Genomic DNA, 23,942 nt, shown 5'->3' with positions numbered 1-23,942 from the left:
TAGCTGAAGTCTCTAATGAGGACCTAGTCGGGGTACACTTAGCTGAAGTCTCTAATGAGGACCTAGTCGGGGTACACTTAGCTGAAGTCTCTAATGAGGACCTAGTCGGGGTACACTTAGCGGAAGTCTCTAATGAGGACCTAGTCAGGGTACACTTAGCTGAAGTCTCTAATGAGGACCTAGTCGGGGTACACTTAGCTGAGGTCTCTTATGAGGACCTAGTCAGGGTACACTTAGCTGAAGTCTCTAATGAGGACCTAGTAGAACACTTAGCAGAAATCTCTAATAAGGACCTAGGCAGGGTACACTTAGCTGAAGTCTCTAATGAGGACCTAGTCAGGGTACACTTAGCTGAAGTCTCTAATGAGGACCTAGGCAGGGTACACTTAGCTGAAGTCTCTAATGAGGACCTAGGCAGGGTACACTTAGCTGAAGTCTCTAATGAGGACCTAGTCAGGGTACACTTAGCTGAAGTCTCTAATGAGGACCTAGTCAGGGTACACTTAGGTGAAGTCTCTAATGAGGACCTAGGCAGGGTACACTTAGCTGAAGTCTTTAATGAGGACCTAGGCAGGGTACACTTAGCTGAAGTCTCTAATGAGGACCTAGTCAGGGTACACTTAGCTGAAGTCTCTAATGAGGACCTAGTCAGGGTACACTTAGCTGAAGTCTCTAATGAGGATATAGTCAGGGTACACTTAGCTGAAGTCTCTAATGAGGACCTAGTCGGGTACACTTAGCTGAAGTCTCTAATGAGGACCTAGTCAGGGTACACTTAGCTGAAGTCGCTAATGAGGATCTAGTCAGGGTACACTTAGCTGAAGTCTCTAATGAGGACCTAGTCGGGGTACACTTAGCTGAAGTCTCTAATGAGGACCTAGTCAGGGTACACTTAGCTGAAGTCTCAAATGAGGACCTAGTCAGGGTACACTTAGCTGAAGTCTCTAATGAGGACCTAGTCGGGGTACACTTAGCTGAAGTCTCTAATGAGGACCTAGTCAGGGTACACTTAGCTGAAGTCTCTAATGATGACCTAGTCGGGGTACACTTAGCTGAAGTCTCTAATGAGGACCTAGTCGGGTACACTTAGCTGAAGTCTCTAATGAGTACCTAGGCAGGGTACACTTAGCTGAAGTCTCTGAGGACCTAGTCGGGGTACACTTAGCTGAAGTCTCTAATGAGGACCTAGTCGGGGTACACTTAGCTGAAGTCTCTAATGAGGACCTAGTCGGGTACACTTAGCTGAAGTCTCTAATGAGGACCTAGGCAGGGTACACTTAGCTGAAGTCTCTAATGAGGACCTAGGCAGGGTACACTTAGCTGAAGTCTCTAATGAGTACCTAGGCAGGGTACACTTAGCTGAAGTCTCTGAGGACCTAGTCGGGGTACACTTAGCTGAAGTCTCTAATGAGGACCTAGTCGGGGTACACTTAGCTGAAGTCTCTAATGAGGACCTAGTCGGGTACACTTAGCTGAAGTCTCTAATGAGGACCTAGGCAGGGTACACTTAGCTGAAGTCTCTAATGAGGACCTAGGCAGGGTACACTTAGCTAAAGTCTCTAATGAGGACCTAGTCGGGGTACACTTAGCTGAAGTCTCTAATGAGAACCTAGTCAGGGTACACTTAGCTGAAGTCTCTAATGAGGACCTAGTCGGGGTACACTTAGCTGAAGTCTCTAATGAGGACCTAGTCGGGGAACACTTAGCTGATGTCTCTGAGGACCTAGTCAGGGTACACTTAGCTGAAGTCTCTAATGAGGACCTAGTCAGGGTACACTTAGCTGTAGTCTCTAATGAGGACCTAGTCGGGTACACTTAGCTGAAGTCTCTTATGAGAACCTAGTCGGGTACACTTAGCTGAAGTCTCTTATGAGGACCTAGTCAGGGTACACTTAGCTGAAGTCTCTTATGAGGATCTAGTCAGGGTACACTTAGCTGAAGTCTCTTATGAGAACCTAGTCGGGTACACTTAGCTGAAGTCTCTTATGAGGACCTAGTCAGGGTACACTTAGCTGAAGTCTCTTATGAGAACCTAGTCGGGTACACTTAGCTGAAGTCTCTAATGAGGACCTAGTTGGGGTACACTTAGCTGAAGTCTCTAATGAGAACCTAGTCGGGGTACACTTAGCTGAAGTCTCTAATGAAGACCTAGTCAGGGTACACTTAGCTGAAGTCTCTAATGAGGACCTAGTCGGGTACACTTAGCTGAAGTCTCTAATGAGGACCTAGTCGGGTACACTTAGCTGAAGTCTCTAATGAGGACCTAGTCGGGATACACTTAGCTGAAGTCTCTAATGAGTACCTAGTCGGGTACACTTAGCTGAGGTCTCTTATGAGGACCTAGTCAGGGTACACTTAGCTGAAGTCTCTAATGAGGACCTAGTCAGGGTACACTTAGCTGAAGTCTCTAATGAGGACCTAGTCAGGGTACACTTAGCTAAAGTCTCTTATGAGGACCTAGTCAGGGTACACTTAGCTGAAGTCTCTTTTGAGGACCTAGTCGGGTACACTTAGCTGAGGTCTCTAATGAGGACCTAGTCGGGGTACACTTAGCTGAAGTCTCTTATGAGGACCTAGTCAGGGTACACTCAGCTGAAGTCTCTTTTGAGGACCTAGTCGGGTACACTTAGCTGAGGTCTCTAATGAGGACCTAGTCGGGGTACACTTAGCTGAAGTCTCTTATGAGGATCTAGTCGGGAACACTTAGCTGAAGTCTCTTATGAGAACCTAGTCGGGTACACTTAGCTGAAGTCTCTTATGAGGACCTAGTCAGGGTACACTTAGCTGAAGTCTCTTATGAGGATCTAGTCAGGGTACACTTAGCTGAAGTCTCTTATGAGAACCTAGTCGGGTACACTTAGCTGAAGTCTCTTATGAGGACCTAGTCAGGGTACACTTAGCTGAAGTCTCTAATGAGGACCTAGTCGGGGTACACTTAGCTGAAGTCTCTAATGAGGACCTAGTCGGGGAACACTTAGCTGAAGTCTCTGAGGACCTAGTCAGGGTACACTTAGCTGAAGTCTCTAATGAGGACCTAGTCAGGGTACACTTAGCTGTAGTCTCTAATGAGGACCTAGTCGGGTACACTTAGCTGAAGTCTCTTATGAGAACCTAGTCGGGTACACTTAGCTGAAGTCTCTTATGAGGACCTAGTCAGGGTACACTTAGCTGAAGTCTCTTATGAGGATCTAGTCAGGGTACACTTAGCTGAAGTCTCTTATGAGAACCTAGTCGGGTACACTTAGCTGAAGTCTCTTATGAGGACCTAGTCAGGGTACACTTAGCTGAAGTCTCTTATGAGAACCTAGTCGGGTACACTTAGCTGAAGTCTCTAATGAGGACCTAGTCGGGGTACACTTAGCTGAAGTCTCTAATGAGGACCTAGGCAGGGTACACTTAGCTGAAGTCTCTAATGAGGACCTAGGCAGGGTACACTTAGCTGAAGTCTCTAATGAGGACCTAGTCGGGGTACACTTAGCTGAAGTCTCTAATGAGGACCTAGTCAGGGTACACTTAGCTGAAGTCTCTAATGAGGACCTAGTCGGGGTACACTTAGCGGAAGTCTCTAATGAGGACCTAGTCAGGGTACACTTAGCTGAAGTCTCTAATGAGGACCTAGTAGAACACTTAGCAGAAATCTCTAATAAGGACCTAGGCAGGGTACACTTAGCTGAAGTCTCTAATGAGGACCTAGTCAGGGTACACTTAGCTGAAGTCTCTAATGAGGACCTAGGCAGGGTACACTTAGCTGAAGTCTCTAATGAGGACCTAGTCAGGGTACACTTAGCTGAAGTCTCTAATGAGGACCTAGTCAGGGTACACTTAGCTGAAGTCTCTAATGAGGACCTAGTCAGGGTACACTTAGCTGAAGTCTCTAATGAGGACCTAGGCAGGGTACACTTAGCTGAAGTCTCTAATGAGGACCTAGTCAGGGTACACTTAGCTGAAGTCTCTAATGAGGACCTAGTCAGGGTACACTTAGCTGAAGTCTCTAATGAGGATATAGTCAGGGTACACTTAGCTGAAGTCTCTAATGAGGACCTAGTCGGGTACACTTAGCTGAAGTCTCTAATGAGGACCTAGTCAGGGTACACTTAGCTGAAGTCGCTAATGAGGATCTAGTCAGGGTACACTTAGCTGAAGTCTCTAATGAGGACCTAGTCGGGGTACACTTAGCTGAAGTCTCTAATGAGGACCTAGTCAGGGTACACTTAGCTGAAGTCTCAAATGAGGACCTAGTCAGGGTACACTTAGCTGAAGTCTCTAATGAGGACCTAGTCGGGGTACACTTAGCTGAAGTCTCTAATGAGGACCTAGTCAGGGTACACTTAGCTGAAGTCTCTAATGATGACCTAGTCGGGGTACACTTAGCTGAAGTCTCTAATGAGGACCTAGTCGGGTACACTTAGCTGAAGTCTCTAATGAGTACCTAGGCAGGGTACACTTAGCTGAAGTCTCTGAGGACCTAGTCGGGGTACACTTAGCTGAAGTCTCTAATGAGGACCTAGTCGGGGTACACTTAGCTGAAGTCTCTAATGAGGACCTAGTCGGGTACACTTAGCTGAAGTCTCTAATGAGGACCTAGGCAGGGTACACTTAGCTGAAGTCTCTAATGAGGACCTAGGCAGGGTACACTTAGCTGAAGTCTCTAATGAGTACCTAGGCAGGGTACACTTAGCTGAAGTCTCTGAGGACCTAGTCGGGGTACACTTAGCTGAAGTCTCTAATGAGGACCTAGTCGGGGTACACTTAGCTGAAGTCTCTAATGAGGACCTAGTCGGGTACACTTAGCTGAAGTCTCTAATGAGGACCTAGGCAGGGTACACTTAGCTGAAGTCTCTAATGAGGACCTAGGCAGGGTACACTTAGCTAAAGTCTCTAATGAGGACCTAGTCGGGGTACACTTAGCTGAAGTCTCTAATGAGAACCTAGTCAGGGTACACTTAGCTGAAGTCTCTAATGAGGACCTAGTCGGGGTACACTTAGCTGAAGTCTCTAATGAGGACCTAGTCGGGGAACACTTAGCTGAAGTCTCTGAGGACCTAGTCAGGGTACACTTAGCTGAAGTCTCTAATGAGGACCTAGTCAGGGTACACTTAGCTGTAGTCTCTAATGAGGACCTAGTCGGGTACACTTAGCTGAAGTCTCTTATGAGAACCTAGTCGGGTACACTTAGCTGAAGTCTCTTATGAGGACCTAGTCAGGGTACACTTAGCTGAAGTCTCTTATGAGGATCTAGTCAGGGTACACTTAGCTGAAGTCTCTTATGAGAACCTAGTCGGGTACACTTAGCTGAAGTCTCTTATGAGGACCTAGTCAGGGTACACTTAGCTGAAGTCTCTTATGAGAACCTAGTCGGGTACACTTAGCTGAAGTCTCTAATGAGGACCTAGTTGGGGTACACTTAGCTGAAGTCTCTAATGAGAACCTAGTCGGGGTACACTTAGCTGAAGTCTCTAATGAAGACCTAGTCTGGGTACACTTAGCTGAAGTCTCTAATGAGGACCTAGTCGGGTACACTTAGCTGAAGTCTCTAATGAGGACCTAGTCAGGGTACACTTAGCTGAAGTCTCTAATGAGGACCTAGTCAGGGTACACTTAGCTGAAGTCTCTAATGAGGACCTAGTCGGGGTACACTTAGCTGAAGTCTCTAATGAGGACCTAGTCAGGGTACACTTAGCTGAAGTCTCTAATGAGGACCTAGTCAGGGTACACTTAGCTGAAGTCTCTAATGAGGACCTAGTCAGGGTACACTTAGCTGAAGTCTCTAATGAGGACCTAGTCAGGGTACACTTAGCTGAAGTCTCTAATGAGGACCTAGTCAGGGTACACTTAGCTGAAGTCTCTAATGAGGACCTAGTCAGGGTACACTTAGCTGAAGTCTCTAATGAGGACCTAGTCAGGGTACACTTAGCTGAAGTCTCTAATGAGGACCTAGTCGGGTACACTTAGCTGAAGTCTCTAATGAGGACCTAGTCAGGGTACACTTAGCTGAAGTCTCTAATGAGGACCTAGTCGGGTACACTTAGCTGAGGTCTCTTATGAGGACCTAGTCAGGGTACACTTAGCTGAAGTCTCTAATGAGGACCTAGTCAGGGTACACTTAGCTAAAGTCTCTAATGAGGACCTAGTCAGGGTACACTTAGCTAAAGTCTCTTATGAGGACCTAGTCAGGGTACACTTAGCTGAAGTCTCTTTTGAGGACCTAGTCGGGTACACTTAGCTGAGGTCTCTAATGAGGACCTAGTCGGGGTACACTTAGCTGAAGTCTCTTATGAGGACCTAGTCAGGGTACACTTAGCTGAAGTCTCTTTTGAGGACCTAGTCGGGTACACTTAGCTGAGGTCTCTAATGAGGACCTAGTCGGGGTACACTTAGCTGAAGTCTCTTATGAGGATCTAGTCGGGAACACTTAGCTGAAGTCTCTTATGAGAACCTAGTCGGGTACACTTAGCTGAAGTCTCTTATGAGGACCTAGTCAGGGTACACTTAGCTGAAGTCTCTTATGAGGATCTAGTCAGGGTACACTTAGCTGAAGTCTCTTATGAGAACCTAGTCGGGTACACTTAGCTGAAGTCTCTTATGAGGACCTAGTCAGGGTACACTTAGCTGAAGTCTCTAATGAGGACCTAGTCGGGGTACACTTAGCTGAAGTCTCTAATGAGGACCTAGTCGGGTACACTTAGCTGAAGTCTCTAATGAGGACCTAGTCAGGGTACACTTAGCTGAAGTCTCTAATGAGGACCTAGTCAGGGTACACTTAGCTGAAGTCTCTAATGAGGACCTAGTCAGGGTACACTTAGCTGAAGTCTCTAATGAGGACCTAGTCAGGGTACACTTAGCTGAAGTCTCTAATGAGGACCTAGTCAGGGTACACTTAGCTGAAGTCTCTAATGAGGACCTAGTCAGGGTACACTTAGCTGAAGTCTCTTATGAGGACCTAGTCGGGTACACTTAGCTGAAGTCTCTTATGAGGACCTAGTCAGGGTACACTTAGCTGAAGTCTCTAATGAGGACCTAGTCAGGGTACACTTAGCTGAAGTCTCTAATGAGGACCTAGTCAGGGTACACTTAGCTGAAGTCTCTAATGAGGACCTAGTCAGGGTACACTTAGCTGAAGTCTCTAATGAGGACCTAGTCAGGGTACACTTAGCTGAAGTCTCTAATGAGGACCTAGTCAGGGTACACTTAGCTGAAGTCTCTAATGAGGACCTAGTCAGGGTACACTTAGCTGAAGTCTCTAATGAGGACCTAGTCGGGGTACACTTAGCTGAAGTCTCTAATGAGGACCTAGTCAGGGTACACTTAGCTGAAGTCTCTAATGAGGACCTAGTCAGGGTACACTTAGCTGAAGTCTCTAATGAGGACCTAGTCAGGGTACACTTAGCTGAAGTCTCTAATGAGGACCTAGTCAGGGTACACTTAGCTGAAGTCTCTAATGAGGACCTAGTCAGGGTACACTTAGCTGAAGTCTCTAATGAGGACCTAGTCGGGTACACTTAGCTGAAGTCTCTAATGAGGACATAGTCAGGGTACACGTAGCTGAAGTCTCTAATGAGGACCTAGTCAGGGTACACTTAGGTGAAGTCTCTAATGAGGACCTAGGCAGGGTACACTTAGCTGAAGTCTCTAATGAGGACCTAGGCAGGGTACACTTAGCTGAATTCTCTAATGAGGACCTAGTCAGGGTACACTTAGCTGAAGTCTCTAATGAGGACCTAGTCAGGGTACACTTAGCTGAAGTCTCTAATGAGGATCTAGTCAGGGTACACTTAGCTGAAGTCTCTAATGAGGACCTAGTCGGGTACACTTAGCTGAAGTCTCTAATGAGGACCTAGTCAGGGTACACTTAGCTGAAGTCTCTAATGAGGATCTAGTCAGGGTACACTTAGCTGAAGTCTCTAATGAGGACCTAGTCGGGGTACACTTAGCTGAAGTCTCTAATGAGGACCTAGTCAGGGTACACTTAGCTGAAGTCTCAAATGAGGACCTAGTCAGGGTACACTTAGCTGAAGTCTCTAATGAGGACCTAGTCGGGGTACACTTAGCTGAAGTCTCAAATGAGGACCTAGTCAGGGTACACTTAGCTGAAGTCTCTAATGATGACCTAGTCGGGGTACACTTAGCTGAAGTCTCTAATGAGGACCTAGTCGGGTACACTTAGCTGAAGTCTCTAATGAGTACCTAGGCAGGGTACACTTAGCTGAAGTCTCTGAGGACCTAGTCGGGGTACACTTAGCTGAAGTCTCTAATGAGGACCTAGTCGGGGTACACTTAGCTGAAGTCTCTAATGAGGACCTAGTCGGGTACACTTAGCTGAAGTCTCTAATGAGGACCTAGGCAGGGTACACTTAGCTGAAGTCTCTAATGAGGACCTAGGCAGGGTACACTTAGCTGAAGTCTCTAATGAGTACCTAGGCAGGGTACACTTAGCTGAAGTCTCTGAGGAACTAGTCGGGGTACACTTAGCTGAAGTCTCTAATGAGGACCTAGTCGGGGTACACTTAGCTGAAGTCTCTAATGAGGACCTAGTCGGGTACACTTAGCTGAAGTCTCTAATGAGGACCTAGGCAGGGTACACTTAGCTGAAGTCTCTAATGAGGACCTAGGCAGGGTACACTTAGCTGAAGTCTCTAATGAGGACCTAGTCGGGGTACACTTAGCTGAAGTCTCTAATGAGAACCTAGTCAGGGTACACTTAGCTGAAGTCTCTAATGAGGACCTAGTCGGGGTACACTTAGCTGAAGTCTCTAATGAGGACCTAGTCGGGGAACACTTAGCTGAAGTCTCTGAGGACCTAGTCAGGGTACACTTAGCTGAAGTCTCTAATGAGGACCTAGTCAGGGTACACTTAGCTGTAGTCTCTAATGAGGACCTAGTCGGGTACACTTAGCTGAAGTCTCTTATGAGAACCTAGTCGGGTACACTTAGCTGAAGTCTCTTATGAGGACCTAGTCAGGGTACACTTAGCTGAAGTCTCTTATGAGGATCTAGTCAGGGTACACTTAGCTGAAGTCTCTTATGAGAACCTAGTCGGGTACACTTAGCTGAAGTCTCTTATGAGGACCTAGTCAGGGTACACTTAGCTGAAGTCTCTTATGAGAACCTAGTCGGGTACACTTAGCTGAAGTCTCTAATGAGGACCTAGTTGGGGTACACTTAGCTGAAGTCTCTAATGAGAACCTAGTCGGGGTACACTTAGCTGAAGTCTCTAATGAGGACCTAGTCGGGGTACACTTAGCGGAAGTCTCTAATGAGGACCTAGTCAGGGTACACTTAGCTGAAGTCTCTAATGAGGACCTAGTCAGGGTACACTTAGCTGAAGTCTCTAATGAGGACCTAGTCAGGGTACACTTAGCTGAAGTCTCTAATGAGGACCTAGTCAGGGTACACTTAGCTGAAGTCTCTAATGAGGACCTAGTCAGGGTACACTTAGCTGAAGTCTCTAATGAGGACCTAGTCAGGGTACACTTAGCTGAAGTCTCTAATGAGGACCTAGTCAGGGTACACTTAGCTGAAGTCTCTAATGAGGACCTAGTCGGGTACACTTAGCTGAAGTCTCTAATGAGGACCTAGTCAGGGTACACTTAGCTGAAGTCTCTAATGAGGACCTAGTCAGGGTACACTTAGCTGAAGTCTCTAATGAGGACCTAGTCAGGGTACACTTAGCTGAAGTCTCTAATGAGGACCTAGTCAGGGTACACTTAGCTGAAGTCTCTAATGAGGACCTAGTCAGGGTACACTTAGCTGAAGTCTCTAATGAGGACCTAGTCAGGGTACACTTAGCTGAAGTCTCTAATGAGGACCTAGTCAGGGTACACTTAGCTGAAGTCTCTTATGAGGACCTAGTCAGGGTACACTTAGCTGAAGTCTCTAATGAGGACCTAGTCAGGGTACACTTAGCTGAAGTCTCTAATGAGGACCTAGTCAGGGTACACTTAGCTGAAGTCTCTTATGAGGACCTAGTCAGGGTACACTTAGCTGAAGTCTCTAATGAGGACCTAGTCGGGTACACTTAGCTGAAGTCTCTAATGAGGACCTAGTCAGGGTACACTTAGCTGAAGTCTCTTATGAGGACCTAGTCAGGGTACACTTAGCTGAAGTCTCTTATGAGGATCTAGTCAGGGTACACTTAGCTGAAGTCTCTTATGAGAACCTAGTCGGGTACACTTAGCTGAAGTCTCTTATGAGGACCTAGTCAGGGTACACTTAGCTGAAGTCTCTAATGAGGACCTAGTCGGGGTACACTTAGCTGAAGTCTCTAATGAGGACCTAGTCGGGTACACTTAGCTGAAGTCTCTAATGAGGACCTAGTCAGGGTACACTTAGCTGAAGTCTCTAATGAGGACCTAGTCGGGTACACTTAGCTAAGGTCTCTTATGAGGACCTAGTCAGTGTACACTTAGCTGAAGTCTCTAATGAGGACCTAGTCGGGGTACACTTAGCTGAAGTCTCTAATGAGGACCTAGTCGGGTACACTTAGCTGAAGTCTCTAATGAGGACCTAGTCGGGGTACACTTAGCTAAAGTCTCTAATGAGGACCTAGTCGGGTACACTTAGCTGAGGTCTCTTATGAGGACCTAGTCAGGGTACACTTAGCTGAAGTCTCTTATGAGGACCTAGTCAGGGTACACTTAGCTGAAGTCTCTAATGAGGACCTAGTCAGGGTACACTTAGCTGAAGTCTCTTATGAGGACCTAGTCAGGGTACACTTAGCTGAAGTCTCTAATGAGGACCTAGTCAGGGTACACTTAGCTGAAGTCTCTAATGAGGACCTAGTCAGGGTACACTTAGCTGAAGTCTCTAATGAGGACCTAGTCAGGGTACACTTAGCTGAAGTCTCTAATGAGGACCTAGTCAGGGTACACTTAGCTGAAGTCTCTAATGAGGACCTAGTCGGGGTACACTTAGCTGAAGTCTCTAATGAGGACCTAGTCAGGGTACACTTAGCTGAAGTCTCTAATGAGGACCTAGTCAGGGTACACTTAGCTGAAGTCTCTAATGAGGACCTAGTCAGGGTACACTTAGCTGAAGTCTCTAATGAGGACCTAGTCAGGGTACACTTAGCTGAAGTCTCTAATGAGGACCTAGTCAGGGTACACTTAGCTGAAGTCTCTAATGAGGACCTAGTCAGGGTACACTTAGCTGAAGTCTCTAATGAGGATCTAGTCAGGGTACACTTAGCTGAAGTCTCTAATGAGGATCTAGTCAGGGTACACTTAGCTGAAGTCTCTTATGAGGAACTAGTCGGGTACACTTAGCTGAAGTCTCTAATGAGGACCTAGTCAGGGTACACTTAGCTGAAGTCTCTCATGAGGACCTAGTCAGGGTACACTTAGCTGAAGTCTCTTATGAGGACCTAGTCGGGTACACTTAGCTGAAGTCTCTAATGAGGATCTAGTCAGGGTACACTTAGCTGAAGTCTCTAATGAGGATCTAGTCAGGGTACACTTAGCTGAAGTCTCTAATGAGGACCTAGTCAGGGTACACTTAGCTGAAGTCTCTAATGAGGACCTAGTCAGGGTACACTTAGCTGAAGTCTCTAATGAGGACCTAGTCGGGTACACTTAGCTGAAGTCTCTAATGAGGACCTAGTCAGGGTACACTTAGCTGAAGTCTCTTATGAGGACCTAGTCAGGGTACACTTAGCTGAAGTCTCTTATGAGGAACTAGTCGGGTACACTTAGCTGAAGTCTCTAATGAGGACCTAGTCAGGGTACACTTAGCTGAAGTCTCTAATGAGGACCTAGTCAGGGTACACTTAGCTGAAGTCTCTAATGAGGACCTAGTCAGGGTACACTTAGCTGAAGTCTCTAATGAGGACCTAGTCAGGGTACACTTAGCTGAAGTCTCTAATGAGGACCTAGTCAGGGTACACTTAGCTGAAGTCTCTAATGAGGACCTAGTCAGGGTACACTTAGCTGAAGTCTCTAATGAGGACCTAGTCAGGGTACACTTAGCTGAAGTCTCTTATGAGGACCTAGTCAGGGTACACTTAGCTGAAGTCTCTAATGAGGACCTAGTCGGGGTACACTTAGCTGAAGTCTCTAATGAGGACCTAGTCAGGGTACACTTAGCTGAAGTCTCTAATGAGGACCTAGTCAGGGTACACTTAGCTGAAGTCTCTAATGAGGACCTAGTCAGGGTACACTTAGCTGAAGTCTCTAATGAGGACCTAGTCAGGGTACACTTAGCTGAAGTCTCTAATGAGGACCTAGTCAGGGTACACTTAGCTGAAGTCTCTAATGAGGACCTAGTCAGGGTACACTTAGCTGAAGTCTCTAATGAGGACCTAGTCAGGGTACACTTAGCTGAAGTCTCTAATGAGGACCTAGTCAGGGTACACTTAGCTGAAGTCTCTAATGAGGACCTAGTCAGGGTACACTTAGCTGAAGTCTCTAATGAGGACCTAGTCAGGGTACACTTAGCTGAAGTCTCTTATGAGGACCTAGTCGGGTACACTTAGCTGAAGTCTCTAATGAGGACCTAGTCAGGGTACACTTAGCTGAAGTCTCTAATGAGGACCTAGTCAGGGTACACTTAGCTGAAGTCTCTAATGAGGACCTAGTCAGGGTACACTTAGCTGAAGTCTCTAATGAGGACCTAGTCAGGGTACACTTAGCTGAAGTCTCTAATGAGGACCTAGTCAGGGTACACTTAGCTGAAGTCTCTAATGAGGACCTAGTCAGGGTACACTTAGCTGAAGTCTCTAATGAGGACCTAGTCAGGGTACACTTAGCTGAAGTCTCTAATGAGGACCTAGTCAGGGTACACTTAGCTGAAGTCTCTAATGAGGACCTAGTCAGGGTACACTTAGCTGAAGTCTCTAATGAGGACCTAGTCAGGGTACACTTAGCTGAAGTCTCTAATGAGGACCTAGTCAGGGTACACTTAGCTGAAGTCTCTAATGAGGACCTAGTCAGGGTACACTTAGCTGAAGTCTCTAATGAGGACCTAGTCAGGGTACACTTAGCTGAAGTCTCTAATGAGGACCTAGTCAGGGTACACTTAGCTGAAGTCTCTAATGAGGACCTAGTCAGGGTACACTTAGCTGAAGTCTCTAATGAGGACCTAGTCAGGGTACACTTAGCTGAAGTCTCTAATGAGGACCTAGTCAGGGTACACTTAGCTGAAGTCTCTAATGAGGACCTAGTCAGGGTACACTTAGCTGAAGTCTCTAATGAGGACCTAGTCAGGGTACACTTAGCTGAAGTCTCTAATGAGGACCTAGTCAGGGTACACTTAGCTGAAGTCTCTAATGAGGACCTAGTCAGGGTACACTTAGCTGAAGTCTCTAATGAGGACCTAGTCGGGGTACACTTAGCTGAAGTCTCTAATGAGGACCTAGTCAGGGTACACTTAGCTGAAGTCTCTAATGAGGACCTAGTCGGGGTACACTTAGCTGAAGTCTCTAATGAGGACCTAGTCAGGGTACACTTAGCTGAAGTCTCTAATGAGGACCTAGTCGGGTACACTTAGCTGAAGTCTCTAATGAGGACCTAGTCAGGGTACACTTAGCTGAAGTCTCTTATGAGGACCTAGTCAGGGTACACTTAGCTGAAGTCTCTTATGAGGACCTAGTCGGGTACACTTAGCTGAAGTCTCTAATGAGGACCTAGTCAGGGTACACTTAGCTGAAGTCTCTAATGAGGACCTAGTCAGGGTACACTTAGCTGAAGTCTCTAATGAGGACCTAGTCAGGGTACACTTAGCTGAAGTCTCTAATGAGGACCTAGTCGGGGTACACTTAGCTGAAGTCTCTAATGAAGACCTAGTCAGGGTACACTTAGCTGAAGTCTCTAATGAGGACCTAGTCAGGGTACACTTAGCTGAAGTCTCTAATGAGGACCTAGTCAGGGTACACTTAGCTGAAGTCTCTAATGAGGACCTAGTCAGGGTACACTTAGCTGAAGTCTCTAATGAGGACCTAGTCAGGGTACACTTAGCTGAAGTCTCTTATGAGGACCTAGTCAGGGTACACTTAGCTGAAGTCTCTTATGAGGACCTAGTCAGGGTACACTTAGCTGAAGTCTCTAATGAGGACCTAGTCAGGGTACACTTAGCTGAAGTCTCTTATGAGGACCTAGTCAGGGTACACTTAGCTGAAGTCTCTTATGAGGACCTAGTCAGGGTACACTTAGCTGAAGTCTCTAATGAGGACCTAGTCAGGGTACACTTAGCTGAAGTCTCTAATGAGGACCTAGTCAGGGTACACTTAGCTGAAGTCTCTAATGAGGACCTAGTCAGGGTACACTTAGCTGAAGTCTCTAATGAGGACCTAGTCAGGGTACACTTAGCTGAAGTCTCTAATGAGGACCTAGTCAGGGTACACTTAGCTGAAGTCTCTAATGAGGACCTAGTCAGGGTACACTTAGCTGAAGTCTCTAATGAGGACCTAGTCAGGGTACACTTAGCTGAAGTCTCTAATGAGGACCTAGTCAGGGTACACTTAGCTGAAGTCTCTAATGAGGACCTAGTCAGGGTACACTTAGCTGAAGTCTCTAATGAGGACCTAGTCAGGGTACACTTAGCTGAAGTCTCTAATGAGGACCTAGTCAGGGTACACTTAGCTGAAGTCTCTAATGAGGACCTAGTCAGGGTACACTTAGCTGAAGTCTCTAATGAGGACCTAGTCAGGGTACACTTAGCTGAAGTCTCTAATGAGGACCTAGTCAGGGTACACTTAGCTGAAGTCTCTAATGAGGACCTAGTCAGGGTACACTTAGCTGAAGTCTCTAATGAGGACCTAGTCAGGGTACACTTAGCTAAAGTCTCTTATGAGGACCTAGTCAGGGTACACTTAGCTGAAGTCTCTTTTGAGGACCTAGTCGGGTACACTTAGCTGAGGTCTCTAATGAGGACCTAGTCGGGGTACACTTAGCTGAAGTCTCTTATGAGGACCTAGTCAGGGTACACTTAGCTGAAGTCTCTTTTGAGGACCTAGTCGGGTACACTTAGCTGAGGTCTCTAATGAGGACCTAGTCGGGGTACACTTAGCTGAAGTCTCTTATGAGGATCTAGTCGGGTACACTTAGCTGAAGTCTCTTATGAGGATCTAGTCGGGTACACTTAGCTGAAGTCTCTTATGAGAACCTAGTCGGGTACACTTAGCTGAAGTCTCTTATGAGGACCTAGTCAGGGTACACTTAGCTGAAGTCTCTTATGAGGATCTAGTCAGGGTACACTTAGCTGAAGTCTCTTATGAGAACCTAGTCGGGTACACTTAGCTGAAGTCTCTTATGAGGACCTAGTCAGGGTACACTTAGCTGAAGTCTCTAATGAGGACCTAGTCGGGGTACACTTAGCTGAAGTCTCTAATGAGGACCTAGTCGGGTACACTTAGCTGAAGTCTCTAATGAGGACCTAGTCGGGGTACACTTAGCTGAAGTCTCTAATGAGGACCTAGTCGGGTACACTTAGCTGAAGTCTCTAATGAGGACCTAGTCAGGGTACACTTAGCTGAAGTCTCTAATGAGGACCTAGTCGGGTACACTTAGCTGAAGTCTCTAATGAGGACCTAGTCGGGGTACACTTAGCTAAAGTCTCTAATGAGGACCTAGTCGGGTACACTTAGCTGAGGTCTCTTATGAGGACCTAGTCAGGGTACACTTAGCTGAAGTCTCTTATGAGGACCTAGTCAGGGTACACTTAGCTGAAGTCTCTAATGAGGACCTAGTCAGGGTACACTTAGCTGAAGTCTCTTATGAGGACCTAGTCAGGGTACACTTAGCTGAAGTCTCTAATGAGAACCTAGTCGGGGTACACTTAGCTGAGGTCTCTTATGAGGACCTAGTCAGGGTACACTTAGCTGAAGTCTCTAATGAGGACCTAGTCAGGGTACACTTAGCTGAAGTCTCTAATGAGGACCTAGTCAGGGTACACTTAGCTGAAGTCTCTAATGAGGACCTAGTCGGGGTACACTTAGCTGAAGTCTCTAATGAGGACCTAGTCAGGGTACACTTAGCTGAAGTCTCTAATGAGGACCTAGTCGGGGTACACTTAGCTGAAGTCTCTAATGAGGACCTAGGCAGGGTACACTTAGCTGAAGTCTCTAATGAGGACCTAGGCAGGGTACACTTAGCTGAAGTCTCTAATGAGGACCTAGTCGGGGTACACTTAGCTGAAGTCTCTAATGAGGACCTAGTCGGGGTACACTTAGCTGAAGTCTCTAATGAGGACCTAGTCAGGGTACACTTAGCTGAAGTCTCTAATGAGGACCTAGTCGGGGTACACTTAGCTGAAGTCTCTAATGAGGACCTAGTCAGGGTACACTTAGCTGAAGTCTCTAATGAGGACCTAGTCAGGGTACACTTAGCTGAAGTCTCTAATGAGGACCTAGTCAGGGTACACTTAGCTGAAGTCTCTAATGAGGACCTAGTCAGGGTACACTTAGCTGAAGTCTCTAATGAGGACCTAGTCAGGGTACACTTAGCTGAAGTCTCTAATGAGGACCTAGTCAGGGTACACTTAGCTGAAGTCTCTAATGAGGACCTAGTCAGGGTACACTTAGCTGAAGTCTCTAATGAGGACCTAGTCAGGGTACACTTAGCTGAAGTCTCTAATGAGGACCTAGTCAGGGTACACTTAGCTGAAGTCTCTAATGAGGACCTAGTCAGGGTACACTTAGCTGAAGTCTCTAATGAGGACCTAGTCAGGGTACACTTAGCTGAAGTCTCTTATGAGGACCTAGTCAGGGTACACTTAGCTGAAGTCTCTAATGAGGATCTAGTCAGGGTACACTTAGCTGAAGTCTCTAATGAGGACCTAGTCAGGGTACACTTAGCTGAAGTCTCTAATGAGGACCTAGTCGGGTACACTTAGCTGAAGTCTCTAATGAGGACCTAGTCGGGTACACTTAGCTGAAGTCTCTAATGAGGACCTAGTCAGGGTACACTTAGCTGAAGTCTCTAATGAGGACCTAGTCGGGTACACTTAGCTGAAGTCTCTAATGAGGACCTAGTCGGGGTACACTTAGCTGAAGTCTCTAATGAGGACCTAGTCGGGTACACTTAGCTGAAGTCTCTTATGAGGACCTAGTCAGGGTACACTTAGCTGAAGTCTCTTATGAGGACCTAGTCAGGGTACACTTAGCTGAAGTCTCTAATGAGGACCTAGTCAGGGTACACTTAGCTGAAGTCTCTAATGAGGACCTAGTCAGGGTACACTTAGCTGAAGTCTCTAATGAGGACCTAGTCAGGGTACACTTAGCTGAAGTCTCTAATGAGGACCTAGTCAGGGTACACTTAGCTGAAGTCTCTAATGAGGACCTAGTCAGGGTACACTTAGCTGAAGTCTCTAATGAGGACCTAGTCAGGGTACACTTAGCTGAAGTCTCTAATGAGGACCTAGTCAGGGTACACTTAGCTGAAGTCTCTAATGAGGACCTAGTCAGGGTACACTTAGCTGAAGTCTCTTATGAGGACCTAGTCAGGGTACACTTAGCTGAAGTCTCTAATGAGGACCTAGTCAGGGTACACTTAGCTGAAGTCTCTAATGAGGACCTAGTCGGGTACACTTAGCTGAAGTCTCTAATGAGGACCTAGTCGGGGTACACTTAGCTGAAGTCTCTAATGAGGACCTAGTCAGGGTACACTTAGCTGAAGTCTCTAATGAGGACCTAGTCGGGGTACACTTAGCTGAAGTCTCTAATGAGGACCTAGTCGGGGTACACTTAGCTGAAGTCTCTTATGAGGACCTAGTCAGGGTACACTTAGCTGAAGTCTCTTATGAGGACCTAGTCAGGGTACACTTAGCTGAAGTCTCTAATGAGGACCTAGTCAGGGTACACTTAGCTGAAGTCTCTAATGAGGACCTAGTCAGGGTACACTTAGCTGAAGTCTCTTATGAGGACCTAGTCGGGTACACTTAGCTGAAGTCTCTTATGAGGACCTAGTCAGGGTACACTTAGCTGAAGTCTCTAATGAGGACCTAGTCGGGGTACACTTAGCTGAAGTCTCTAATGAGGACCTAGTCAGGGTACACTTAGCTGAAGTCTCTAATGAGGACCTAGTCAGGGTACACTTAGCTGAAGTCTCTAATGAGGACCTAGTCAGGGTACACTTAGCTGAAGTCTCTAATGAGGACCTAGTCAGGGTACACTTAGCTGAAGTCTCTAATGAGGACCTAGTCGGGTACACTTAGCTGAAGTCTCTTATGAGGACCTAGTCAGGGTACACTTAGCTGAAGTCTCTTATGAGGACCTAGTCAGGGTACACTTAGCTGAAGTCTCTAATGAGGACCTAGTCAGGGTACACTTAGCTGAAGTCTCTAATGAGGACCTAGTCAGGGTACACTTAGCTGAAGTCTCTAATGAGGACCTAGTCAGGGTACACTTAGCTGAAGTCTCTAATGAGGACCTAGTCAGGGTACACTTAGCTGAAGTCTCTAATGAGGACCTAGTCAGGGTACACTTAGCTGAAGTCTCTAATGAGGACCTAGTCGGGGTACACTTAGCTGAAGTCTCTAATGAGGACCTAGTCAGGGTACACTTAGCTGAAGTCTCTAATGAGGACCTAGTCAGGGTACACTTAGCTGAAGTCTCTAATGAGGACCTAGTCAGGGTACACTTAGCTGAAGTCTCTAATGAGGACCTAGTCAGGGTACACTTAGCTGAAGTCTCTAATGAGGACCTAGTCAGGGTACACTTAGCTGAAGTCTCTAATGAGGACCTAGTCAGGGTACACTTAGCTGAAGTCTCTAATGAGGACCTAGTCAGGGTACACTTAGCTGAAGTCTCTAATGAGGACCTAGTCAGGGTACACTTAGCTGAAGTCTCTAATGAGGACCTAGTCAGGGTACACTTAGCTGAAGTCTCTAATGAGGACCTAGTCGGGTACACTTAGCTGAAGTCTCTTATGAGGACCTAGTCAGGGTACACTTAGCTGAAGTCTCTTATGAGGACCTAGTCAGGGTACACTTAGCTGAAGTCTCTAATGAGGACCTAGTCAGGGTACACTTAGCTGAAGTCTCTAATGAGGACCTAGTCAGGGTACACTTAGCTGAAGTCTCTAATGAGGACCTAGTCGGGGTACACTTAGCTGAAGTCTCTAATGAGGACCTAGTCAGGGTACACTTAGCTGAAGTCTCTAATGAGGACCTAGTCAGGGTACACTTAGCTGAAGTCTCTAATGAGGACCTAGTCAGGGTACACTTAGCTGAAGTCTCTAATGAGGACCTAGTCAGGGTACACTTAGCTGAAGTCTCTAATGAGGACCTAGTCGGGGTACACTTAGCTGAAGTCTCTAATGAGGACCTAGTCGGGGTACACTTAGCTGAAGTCTCTAATGAGGACCTAGTCAGGGTACACTTAGCTGAAGTCTCTAATGAGGACCTAGTCGGGGTACACTTAGCTGAAGTCTCTAATGAGGACCTAGTCAGGGTACACTTAGCTGAAGTCTCTAATGAGGACCTAGTCGGGTACACTTAGCTGAAGTCTCTAATGAGGACCTAGTCAGGGTACACTTAGCTGAAGTCTCTAATGAGGACCTAGTCAGGGTACACTTAGCTGAAGTCTCTAATGAGGACCTAGTCAGGTTACACTTAGCTGAAGTCTCTAATGAGGACCTAGTCAGGGTACACTTAGCTGAAGTCTCTAATGAGGACCTAGTCGGGTACACTTAGCTGAAGTCTCTAATGAGGACCTAGTCAGGGTACACTTAGCTGAAGTCTCTAATGAGGACCTAGTCAGGGTACACTTAGCTGAAGTCTCTAATGAGGACCTAGTCAGGGTACACTTAGCTGAAGTCTCTAATGAGGACCTAGTCAGGGTACACTTAGCTGAAGTCTCTAATGAGGACCTAGTCAGGGTACACTTAGCTGAAGTCTCTAATGAGGACCTAGTCAGGGTACACTTAGCTGAAGTCTCTTATGAGGACCTAGTCAGGGTACACTTAGCTGAAGTCTCTTATGAGGACCTAGTCAGGGTACACTTAGCTGAAGTCTCTAATGAGGACCTAGTCAGGGTACACTTAGCTGAAGTCTCTTATGAGGACCTAGTCAGGGTACACTTAGCTGAAGTCTCTAATGAGGACCTAGTCAGGGTACACTTAGCTGAAGTCTCTAATGAGGACCTAGTCAGGGTACACTTAGCTGAAGTCTCTAATGAGGACCTAGTCGGGGTACACTTAGCTGAAGTCTCTAATGAGGACCTAGTCAGGGTACACTTAGCTGAAGTCTCTAATGAGGACCTAGTCAGGGTACACTTAGCTGAAGTCTCTAATGAGGACCTAGTCAGGGTACACTTAGCTGAAGTCTCTAATGAGGACCTAGTCGGGTACACTTAGCTGAAGTCTCTAATGAGGACCTAGTCGGGGTACACTTAGCTAAAGTCTCTAATGAGGACCTAGTCGGGTACACTTAGCTGAAGTCTCTTATGAGGACCTAGTCAGGGTACACTTAGCTGAAGTCTCTTATGAGGACCTAGTCAGGGTACACTTAGCTGAAGTCTCTAATGAGGACCTAGTCAGGGTACACTTAGCTGAAGTCTCTTATGAGGACCTAGTCAGGGTACACTTAGCTGAAGTCTCTTATGAGAACCTAGTCGGGGTACACTTAGCTGAAGTCTCTAATGAGGACCTAGTCAGGGTACACTTAGCTGAAGTCTCTAATGAGAACCTAGTCGGGGTACACTTAGCTGAGGTCTCTTATGAGGACCTAGTCAGGGTACACTTAGCTGAAGTCTCTTATGAGGACCTAGTCAGGGTACACTTAGCTGAAGTCTCTAATGAGGACCTAGTCAGGGTACACTTAGCTGAAGTCTCTAATGAGGACCTAGTCAGGGTACACTTAGCTGAAGTCTCTAATGAGGACCTAGTCGGGGTACACTTAGCTGAAGTCTCTTATGAGGACCTAGTCAGGGTACACTTAGCTGAAGTCTCTAATGAGGACCTAGTCAGGGTACACTTAGCTGAAGTCTCTAATGAGGACCTAGTCAGGGTACACTTAGCTGAAGTCTCTAATGAGGACCTAGTCAGGGTACACTTAGCTGAAGTCTCTAATGAGGATCTAGTCAGGGTACACTTAGCTGAAGTCTCTAATGAGGATCTAGTCAGGGTACACTTAGCTGAAGTCTCTTATGAGGAACTAGTCGGGTACACTTAGCTGAAGTCTCTAATGAGGACCTAGTCAGGGTACACTTAGCTGAAGTCTCTAATGAGGACCTAGTCAGGGTACACTTAGCTGAAGTCTCTAATGAGGACCTAGTCAGGGTACACTTAGCTGAAGTCTCTAATGAGGACCTAGTCAGGGTACACTTAGCTGAAGTCTCTAATGAGGACCTAGTCGGGTACACTTAGCTGAAGTCTCTAATGAGGACCTAGTCAGGGTACACTTAGCTGAAGTCTCTTATGAGGACCTAGTCAGGGTACACTTAGCTGAAGTCTCTAATGAGGACCTAGTCGGGTACACTTAGCTGAAGTCTCTAATGAGGACCTAGTCAGGGTACACTTAGCTGAAGTCTCTAATGAGGACCTAGTCAGGGTACACTTAGCTGAAGTCTCTAATGAGGACCTAGTCGGGGTACACTTAGCTGAAGTCTCTTATGAGAACCTAGTCGGGGTACACTTAGCTGAAGTCTCTAATGATGACCTAGTCAGGGTACACTTAGCTGAAGTCTCTTTTGAGGACCTAGTCGGGTACACTTAGCTGAAGTCTCTAATGAGGACCTAGTCAGGGTACACTTAGCTGAAGTCTCTTATGAGGACCTAGTCGGGGTACACTTAGCTGACGTATCTAATGAGGACCTAGTCGGGGTACACTTAGCTGAAGTCTCTAATGAGGACCTAGTCGGGGTACACTTAGCTGAAGTCTCTTATGAGAACCTAGTCGGGTACACTTAGCTGAAGTCTCTTATGAGGACCTAGTCAGGGTACACTTAGCTGAAGTCTCTTATGAGAACCTAGTCGGGTACACTTAGCTGAAGTCTCTAATGAGGACCTAGTTGGGGTACACTTAGCTGAAGTCTCTAATGAGGACCTAGTCAGGGTACACTTAGCTGAAGTCTCTAATGAGGACCTAGTCAGGGTACACTTAGCTGAAGTCTCTAATGAGGACCTAGTCAGGGTACACTTAGCTGAAGTCTCTAATGAGGACCTAGTCGGGGTACACTTAGCTGAAGTCTCTTATGAGGACCTAGTCAGGGTACACTTAGCTGAAGTCTCTAATGAGGACCTAGTCAGGGTACACTTAGCTGAAGTCTCTAATGAGGACCTAGTCAGGGTACACTTAGCTGAAGTCTCTAATGAGGACCTAGTCAGGGTACACTTAGCTGAAGTCTAATGAGGATCTAGTCAGGGTACACTTAGCTGAAGTCTCTAATGAGGATCTAGTCAGGGTACACTTAGCTGAAGTCTCTTATGAGGAACTAGTCGGGTACACTTAGCTGAAGTCTCTAATGAGGACCTAGTCAGGGTACACTTAGCTGAAGTCTCTTATGAGGACCTAGTCAGGGTACACTTAGCTGAAGTCTCTTATGAGGAACTAGTCGGGTACACTTAGCTGAAGTCTCTAATGAGGATCTAGTCAGGGTACACTTAGCTGAAGTCTCTAATGAGGATCTAGTCAGGGTACACTTAGCTGAAGTCTCTAATGAGGACCTAGTCAGGGTACACTTAGCTGAAGTCTCTAATGAGGACCTATTCAGGTACACTTAGCTGAAGTCTCTAATGAGGACCTAGTCGGGTACACTTAGCTCAAGTCTCTAATGAAGACCTAGTCAGGGTACACTTAGCTGAAGTCTCTTATGAGGACCTAGTCAGGGTACACTTAGCTGAAGTCTCTTATGAGGAACTAGTCGGGTACACTTAGCTGAAGTCTCTAATGAGGACCTAGTCAGGGTACACTTAGCTGAAGTCTCTTATGAGGACCTAGTCAGGGTGCACTTAGCTGAAGTCTCTAATGAGAACCTAGTCGGGGTACACTTAGCTGACGTCTCTAATGAGGACCTAGTCGGGGTACACTTAGCTGAAGTCTCTTATGAGAACCTAGTCGGGGTACACTTAGCTGAAGTCTCTAATGACGATCTAGTCAGGGTACACTTAGCTGAAGTCTCTAATGAGGACCTAGTCGGGTACACTTAGCTGAAGTCTCTAATGAGGACCTAGTCAGGGTACACTTAGCTGAAGTCTCTAATGAGGACCTAGTCAGGGTACACTTAGCTGAAGTCTCTAATGAGGACCTAGTCGGGGTACACTTAGCTGAAGTCTCTAATGAGGACCTAGTCAGGGTACACTTAGCTGAAGTCTCTAATGAGGACCTAGTCAGGGTACACTTAGCTGAAGTCTCTAATGAGGACCTAGTCAGGGTACACTTAGCTGAAGTCTCTAATGAGGATCTAGTCAGGGTACACTTAGCTGAAGTCTCTAATGAGGACCTAGTCGGGGTACACTTAGCTGAAGTCTCTAATGAGGACCTAGTCAGGGTACACTTAGCTGAAGTCTCTAATGAGGACCTAGTCGGGGTACACTTAGCTGAAGTCTCTAATGAGGACCTAGTCGGGGAACACTTAGCTGAAGTCTCTGAGGACCTAGTCAGGGTACACTTAGCTGAAGTCTCTAATGAGGACCTAGTCAGGGTACACTTAGCTGAAGTCTCTAATGAGGACCTAGTCGGGTACACTTAGCTGAAGTCTCTTATGAGGACCTAGTCGGGTACACTTAGCTGAAGTCTCTTATGAGGACCTAGTCAGGGTACACTTAGCTGAAGTCTCTTATGAGGATCTAGTCAGGGTACACTTAGCTGAAGTCTCTTATGAGGAACTAGTCGGGTACACTTAGCTGAAGTCTCTAATGAGGACCTAGTCAGGGTACACTTAGCTGAAGTCTCTTATGAGGACCTAGTCAGGGTACACTTAGCTGAAGTCTCTTATGAGGAACTAGTCGGGTACACTTAGCTGAAGTCTCTAATGAGGACCTAGTCAGGGTACACTTAGCTGAAGTCTCTAATGA

General features: G+C 46.6%; 1 protein-coding gene across 4 annotated transcripts in view; it reads right to left on the bottom strand.

Moving 5' to 3' along the window:
• Window positions 1-23,942, bottom strand: part of LOC139537661 (protein FAM168A-like) — an 82,453-nt gene that overhangs the window by 12,926 nt on the left and 45,585 nt on the right. The window lies entirely within an intron of this gene.

This window comes from Salvelinus alpinus, chromosome 13, assembly GCF_045679555.1.
Source record: "Salvelinus alpinus chromosome 13, SLU_Salpinus.1, whole genome shotgun sequence".
NCBI lineage: Eukaryota > Metazoa > Chordata > Actinopteri > Salmoniformes > Salmonidae > Salvelinus > Salvelinus alpinus.
This window is presented reverse-complemented; position numbering and strand designations above follow the sequence as displayed.